Genomic DNA, 9,071 nt, shown 5'->3' with positions numbered 1-9,071 from the left:
ACAAAAAATATAGTGAAAATTTGGGAATGTATAAATAAAAAAATAAGAAGAATATTGACACTGACCTACCTTTTAAACTTTTCAGTTGGTCCTCTTCTTTATCAATCTCATTCTTTTGTTTTCTATATTATAATTACCTTCTTTCTTCTCTTCCTACCCCATTTGGTAAGAATTTTGCTCTTCTCCCCAAAGAGATAAAAAGGAGGTGGGATTGTGTGAGTGATAATGAGAAAGAGAGAAGTGTAGAAAATATTTTTTTTTTCCGATCCCTTTTTCATATGACAGACTGTGGATACGCATTGCAATATCAATGTAACTCTAACGAACAATATAAGGAAGAAATTGGTAGTTATGATAACAACACATCACCGAATATCAACTCACACCGAATCAAAGCACAATTTATCATTAGTAATATTGATTCTAATTATTAGAAGAGATATTACTTCTAATTATTAGAATCATATCATTGTTTTCTCTATAAAAAACAAAGGGTAGAAAACAAGGAGTGAGGATGAAAAAATGTTGAGTTGTTGGACTTACGAGGAGGGGTATGATAATTAGAAATAAATTGAGTTCTTCCTTTTTTTTCTCTTTTCTTTTCTTTTTTTATCTCGTTTTTTTAAGTTTGAAAATTTTTGAAGAAAATTTTATTTCACCTTTTTCTTATTTACCATTAACTAAAAAATATTTAATCTTTTATTTTTTATTTCAAAAAAAATTTATTCATCTAGACAAAATTGGATTATTACACTTGCCTTACCTAATTTAATTTGATCTAAAATTTCATTACTAAAACTAATTTAGACCTACCTTAATTTTGGATTTTTAAAACTATATATTCTATTTAAATCAAATTAAATGGATTGTACTAATAAATCTATTAAAATAATATATTTAAAGTAGTATAGATTTAAATAACTATAAACATTTGTTCACACTTTGAGGTACTGTGGTATTGGATATAATGTATAAGTTTTTTAAAACTAATAAAATTTTTGTTATGTTATATTGTTCTGAGTTATTTATTCGTTAGATAGTATAGTTTAGCTTTTTTTTTTCTTTAAATCTTTTCAATTTCCTCTAGTAGAATTAATGCCACCAATAAAACTTTTGACTAACAAAATCTAATATAAATAATACTTTTATTATATTTAATATTATAAAACACAGACTTAGAAATTTCTGTATATACTAACAATAGAATGATGGAGAATGTCCGAAACATATACAATCATGTTTAGATGTACAAAAAATAATAAAACGTGAACGGCAGGATTCGAACCTGCGCGGGCAGAGCCCACATGATTTCTAGTCATGCCCGATAACCACTCCGGCACGTCCACTTCTTGACATTGAAACATGTATTTACTAAAAGCTTTCTCTATTTAAATCCAATACAAGTTTAGTTTCTCCTAAAAGTAATATTTGTAGCGTGCAATTTTAATAATTATAATATTTTATTTATAAAATTAAGTAATAATATTTTGATTGATTTATATAGTAAAAATATAATTAATTTATTTATATATTCTTTAAATAAAATATATTGTATATAATTATTTCAAATAATATATAAATAGATTTAATCAAAATTAATAATTTAAAAAAATATTATTTAAATAATATATAAAAAATAAAAATAATACATTTTAAATGATCTAGAAATTGTTAAGAAGATTTTTAAAAAAATATAAACATTATACGATACAAAAAGTTATGAACTGTAAATCAATATAAAACTACAAATGATAAATTATGAAAAAAATGTAAAGAATAAATAATATAAAAAAATAAATATTGGACTATGCAAAAAATTGAAAATAGTAAATTATATAAATTACAAATGATAGATCATTCATAAATATAAATAGTATTGTAAATATATAAATGTCACATGTCTAGTAGATTTGTCTAGTAGACTTGTCACGTTTTAACACAAATTTATATTTCAAATTCTTACTACATTGTTTGTCTTTAAATGACAAATTGTAAATAGTATAAATAGTTAGAAATACAATTATATTTAATAAATTAAAAAAAATATGTTTTCTTAATATTTAATTTGTTTTTAGTTTGTTATCAATGTCATTATTAAATTATTTAGGATTAAATATGTTTTTGGTTTCTAAACTTTTGGTGAATTTTATAATTAGTCTATTTTGAAATTTTGGACCAATTTAGTCATTCATCTTTCAATTTATATGGATTTAGTCTTTTTAAAAAAAATGTTAAGTTTATTTGACATTTCAAACCCATTTCATAATAGTATTTGATTTAACATTAAAGCAAAAATGTGTATTATTATTTTATATCTATTTTTTGTTTTATATTATTATATTAGTACTATTATGTTGTGATATTTTATTATATTGTTATTAGTATTATTAAATATTATTATATATAAAATATTATTGTTCCGACTTTACCCAATAGTCTCACATCGCTTAGAAGTCGAAACCTAAGACAGTTTAAATATTATTTCCTCCTTCTACCATCTAAGACGCATTTTAAGAACAAAACCATGACGAAACACACACTCTCCAGAACGGACAATATCCCGAATATATGGTGATTGATAGTGATTCTATCAATAGACTTTGGATCGGAACATTAGTGCCTGTTGTGGGGTTGATAATAGAATTATCGGTCCCTTAAGCCATTCAATGGGGATGATCCGTCATTCCCCTTAGATCTCGATTAGGGAGTTTATATTCCTTTTGCATCCAATAGTCCAAAATCACGTCCAATAGTCCAAAATCACTTATAAGTGGAGGCCTAATGTAATTTAAATACCCCTTCCTCCTTCCATCCACCGAGATGTCTTTTAAAGACCACACCATGACGGAGCACACGCTCCAAAATGAACAATACCTGTTAAAACGTTGACAGTATTTGTAGAAATGAAAATGAGGTTTTATATATGAATCTTCATTCTCTTAGCCCTCAACAAAAAGAGAATAAAAAAGTTATTCTTAAAGTCAACCTTCTTCTTCTTAAACCTTGAGTGAGGAGCTTATTTTAGTATGACCAATAATCTATATCACTTAGCAGTCAAAATAAAAATAAAAAAAATTAAATACACATTTGTTCATTGTTCTTTCAAGATAATTTTTAAAAACAAAACCGTACTAAAACTTCAAACGTCATACTATCTCAACAAATTTTAAATCAGAATAAAATCCATCGTAAAACTTCTTTTTCTTAAACCTTGTGTGAGAAGCCTGTTTTAGTATGACCAATAGTATATATAACTTAAGAGTCAAAATAAATAAATAAAATTAAATATACATTCTTTCATTATTCTTTCAAGATAGTTTTAAAAACAAATCCGTATCGGACCTTGAAACTCTATGCTATCTGAACAAATTTTAAATAAAAATAAAATCCATCATAAATCTTATCAATTTATTTATTATATCTTGTTATCATTAAGATCCTACGCATGATTCCTACAAGTATACTAGGAAGCAAACTTTGTAGGTTAATTTAATGCGGTTGACTTAATGAAGGGGACTTTTTCTTCTGGGCCAAAATTCAAGGTTTCATTAATATCTTAAATCCAAAACATTGCTAAGAAAAAAGGTACAGGCTATAGAAAAAAAGAGTTGGGTAAAAAGACTTTGTTTTGATGAATATTATATGAACAATTTGTTTTAAGGGAGGAGAAATATAATTTGAAGTTTAGATTAATTGACAAAATGTAAACGTCTTGATTATAATATCTTTCCATTAAACGTCTTCATAATATCTAAAAACAAAATAAAAGGATTTTCGATACAAATATTTTTCAAAAACATAATTTAACCCCTTTCTTAATAGTAAGATGTTACTTGTAAAATCCACAGAAATGAAATTCAGATTTTGTGATAATTTTAAAGATTGCAAGTTGGTGGGGAACTAAAATTTATCATTTTTTGATTGACTCGTGTATTCATTGCATAAGTCTCATATATCTCAAGGTCAACGTTATCTTTCTTCAGCATTTATTCTCTAAAGAAATCATATATTTCTAGAATGTAGATTCTTTGCAGGATTTTTCTTCTGTTTGTATATTATCTCTTCGTAACATATTAATTATTACTAATTTTAACATTTTAAAATATATTAAAAGAATATTAAAATATTAATATAGTGTTTTTTTAATACTCACAGAAAATAACATAAAAAAAATTCAATAAAAAATCTATACTCTACCTCATAGGATAAAGAATTGAAAAATGAGGTTTATTTTTCTCTGGGATTTTACGCTTAAAATTTAAACATCAAGACCCTCTAAAACAAAATATATTTCATATCATATATATCCAATTTTGTAACTAATAACTAGATATTCTACTTCATAAGAATATCAAATCCAATTAACGGGCCAATTTACTAGCATAAACGATTCTTCTTCTAAATCATGCCACTGTTACATTATTAATATCATATTGATTAAATGACTCTTTGAAGTAGGCAAAATTATATTTCTTGTATAATTTTCTTTTTCAATAATTGATGGGAACCAGCTTTATCAAATGAAATATTTCTTGGTGTGAATCCAGCAGAAAGATTAGACTTTGCGGAAGTATTCCCATACTGATATAACAGTAATATTAGTAATATTTTTTTTCATAAAAAATTTTTTCAAAATTAATTACAACTTATTTAAATGTAATTTTATTTTATTTTTAACACCAATCATAATTTGGTAATCTTATTTTTTTATTTATCAAATTTTTTTATTAATTATATCAGTCAAATCTTTTATAAACTTTCACAAATTTTACTCACAAATTACTTTTAATGTTATCTACAAATTTCTTAAACAGAACAATATAAACGTTATCCTCAAATCCATCCAAATCAATCATCTCGTCCTTCCTTAAATCATTCTTCTAGAAAAAACACATCCTTAGATAAGAAATTTGACAAGTGACTCTGTATACTTTTGTGATGTGTGTTTTTAACCGATCATCTATCTCTCGATAACTAAATCTAAACTCTTTAATGATATTGTAATAACTAATTGGATTACTAATAAATTAGGGTTGCTATTGGAACATAGAAGCTAAAAAATGGTGCAAATATGAAAAATGAAATAGTATAAACTATGTTTCGAACATCCTCGTAAATCTTATCCTGATGAGCTTTCAAAATTTGGGTCCTTGTTACATTTAAGAGTGTTTTGTCTTGATGTTTGAATAAGAGAAGAGCCACAATTTTGGACTTATATCGACAAGGAATTAAAATGTAACAAGTTACATCATCACATCACAATTAACATGAGGTGGAGATGAAATTATGATAGAAAATCAGAAGGAAAATTGAGACCCAAAAATGACTCAAAATGAACGAAAACCATTGTTGGCACCATGCGTGACGCACGGTTGACGATGAATCAATGTCATTCTACAGCATCAAATATGACATAAACAATCATGGCGTGCATTTTGGTGCGTTGAAAAACAAAACACAAAACAACAAATTGAAAACTTAACAAGGGAAAGTTTCAACTCAACTTCAACAAACCATTGCATAAGCTTTTTCACTTTCAAATATGTTTTAGCCACAGATAAAGAGAAAAGAGTTGTTAAAAGTTAAATGAACCTACCTTATAAGGATTCATTTGTAATAGGTGGAGTTAAAATTTGATCAATTCAATTTACCTTAGTTAAAACTTTGTAAATCTATTCAACCTACCATAAAATAATGAGTTAGGTAGATTGACTAACTTAAATATATTTTATTCCTCAACTTATTTAAATTGGAAAATAAAATTTAGAATCTATAGAAAATTCAGTTAGGAACTTAAATTTAAATATTTGGATTCATTAAACCAAATTTATTTTACTTTTCTCAAATTAACCTAACTCAAATTATAAGGAGTCATGGCATGCAACACCCTTGTTTTTGTTATCCTTTAGAATCTTCTTAATTTGGAATTTTGCATAGTTTTTCTTTTCTTTTATAACAGGAATGACAATGCAATTCAATGCATACTTTTTAGACTTTTTCACCTTTGAAATAAAATGCAACTTTGAATTTTGTGAATCATACATTAATAAAGATTAACTAAACAAAGTCATACAGAAAAAAGTTGAAAAAGAAAAACGTTATCTTTCCATCATTGTCGTCTAGGAAAATGCTGTCGTGTACTGTACTTTAAGTATGACAATCGACAACAAAAATAATAATTTATAAACACAAGAGTAAAATTATTTAAATGTTATTTAATAATATGTTGTCGTTTTTATTATTTTTGAACTGGATACAAATCTATCAACTTGTATATCGGTTCATGAATATATATATATATATATATATATATTTAAGTTTAATAGTATATTTTAAAATTAATTCAACTATTACATATGACGCTATGAACCTTGTCCTAATTCTGCTTACATATTTTAACATTATATTTCAATTTTTGTTTAAATGCGTAATGATATGAATGTCATTATTTTAGTCTGTGAAAATAATTTGGTTTAAGTATATTTTTAGCTCTTAAATTTTGATCTAAAATTGAAATTCGTTTATGTTCGAAATTTCAAAATATTTTGGTTTCTAAACATAAAAGATAAATAAATATAGTAATTTTAACTCAATTACGTTAATTTTTTTTAGGAATCGAGCATATTTTCCAACAAATATTGAACTGAGAATGTGTCAAACGGTGTAAATAACTCCAATACTAACATAAAACGCGTTCAACACGTAAAAAAAATTAACGTAATTAAGTTAAAAAATTATATTCATTCATTTTTTAAAGTTTAGGAACCAAAAAATATCAAAATTTTAGACATCAATAAATTTCAATTTTAAGTCAAAGTTCATGAACTTTAGTTATATAAAATATTAATTAATAAAAAATATATTTTAATACGAGCTTCATAAATGTAAATTTCTTACAATTGATTAGCAACTCTCTTATTTCTAGGATTTATATTGACATATTTTATTATAAAAAACTCAAGCAATTTTTATATTTCTAGATAATTTAATAGTATGTACTGGACATTTAATATGTGAATAAAAGCGATGGTAAAATATTGAAAAAAAAGGATGAGAAATGTCATTAAATAATGATAGTTAAATGAAGAAATATTATATTAAATAAAATGTTTATGAATTAAATAATGCCTAATTGGTAGTGCTTTGTTTTAACTGACTGTAAAGTTCAGTTTTACATCCAAATATAAAGCTGAATTCATGTAAAATTGATCCTTTGACCATCATTTTACTATGTAAAGTTGTAAATGAAAGTATATTTAGAAATCTATATTTATTCTATTATGTGAAAAGCAATACAAAATATTATAATATAAATATAACTTTATTAAAGTTTATTTGAAAGTTGACTAAATTAATGCCTAGATGCATGGCAAATGATGTTTTGTGATTACATGAAATACTAAACAATTACCCTTGTCCCTACTTAACCAAACATTCTTTTTCTCTTTTTCTAATGTTGGAGTTCTTACCTAAAACTATACCTAAAAGGATGGTTTACTACTTTAGTCTCAATGAAGTTAAACAAATATATCAAAGGGTTGGCTATGTCAATTAAATGATTTAGGGTTTCAACAACATGTAATTTTATAATAATCATTTATTAGAGATTGTGGGTCACAACATGAGAATAATGTCAGCTTAAGCAAATAGTAGCATTAGAGAAAATAATGCATGATGACATTTATGTGTGTTGGTGTGATTGCTGAAAAAGTGGTTGAGATTAGTACCCAAAAATAATAATTAAGAGATGTTATTATTTCTATTAAGTATATTTCATGACAAGTATTTATTTCCAAACTTAAAATATCTTGATATTTTTATGTAAATATTTTCTTCATCTAAAAGTTGTTAGAAAGAATATTAAAAAAAATAAAAAAAACAAATATTTCACAGGGTGTTTGACAATAAATATATTGAATCAAGGTAGGTTTTATTAAACATCATATAAACAATTTCAAACTCACATGTATCAATACCAATTATTCCAAATTTCAAAAGTAAAATTTTAATAGTTAAATTGTAACATAATCAAATAATTTATTTTTAAAAGAAAAATGTACATTTTGAAAAATATAATATAATTGTTAACTTTTTATATTTAAATTTTTTCAATTTTTTTTTACGTATCATTTGAATCATAATTAATATTTGCAGTATAATTTATTTAAAATACTTGTATAAATTAAAAAAAAAAAAAGAGTAAGAATTTGTAGGACGGGTACCATGTAAATTTATCTAAGCTCGATAAAATTCGACAGGACAAACATCGATATTAAAATTTTAAATTTAGTATCTTATAACTTAAACTCGTCCCTTTTACGTAAAAGTAAAAAAATATATTTTTCATAGATAAAATTAGTGAATGGTATTTAAATTTATATAAAATACATCTTGCTGGTGTTCAAAAATTCATGGATATTTCTCACAGTTTATCTTAGGAAATTTCCCTAAGTTTATCCATAGAAAAGTTTCCATAATTTAAACCGGAAGAAAAATTTCATAATCATTTCTGTGAAATATATCTCTTGCAGAAAAGTTTTCAAACGAGGCGGAATAGTCTTTATTTTTTTTTAGTTTCATTGGTATTTTCTTAATTTCTATTTTGAATCACTCTAATTTGTTCCAAAATTTTAAAAACGCGTTAATATAATTTGTCTTGCCAAATTTATATCGTATGATATTAATTTGTCTTGCCATCCATATGTTATGTATCAATTTTGACTGGTGATATATCACTTATGTTATGTGTCATTGTTGGAATACTTTTATCATTATTTTGACAAATTTTAAAAACAAATGAGATTAAAGTACAAATATTCAAAATAGTGATATAAAATTGAAAAAAAAAAGTTAAATTATATCTTTAGTCTATTTTTTTAAGAAACCTTTATTTTATAAGTTTCAATTATGTCTTTATTTTCGAAAAAATGTATCAATCATGCCCATTATGTTTAATTGGATTAAACGGTTTTAAGGAATCAATGCATAAGCATGGTTTTGTCTGATTAAATAGTGACCCGGCAAATGAAATCACGAATTATTCTTTTTTAATAATTAAGTTATATTAAAAA

General features: G+C 24.4%; 1 non-coding gene across 1 annotated transcript; it reads right to left on the bottom strand.

The window, feature by feature from the left end:
• Window positions 1-1,264: 1,264 nt before the first annotated feature.
• TRNAS-AGA lies at window positions 1,265-1,346 on the bottom strand. The gene has a single exon. It is a non-coding gene; the product is annotated as a tRNA-Ser (tRNA).
• Between the last annotated feature and the right edge of the window lie 7,725 nt (window positions 1,347-9,071).

This window comes from Vigna unguiculata, chromosome 6 (genome assembly GCF_004118075.2).
Source record: "Vigna unguiculata cultivar IT97K-499-35 chromosome 6, ASM411807v1, whole genome shotgun sequence".
Classification (NCBI taxonomy): domain Eukaryota; kingdom Viridiplantae; phylum Streptophyta; class Magnoliopsida; order Fabales; family Fabaceae; genus Vigna; species Vigna unguiculata.
This window is presented reverse-complemented; position numbering and strand designations above follow the sequence as displayed.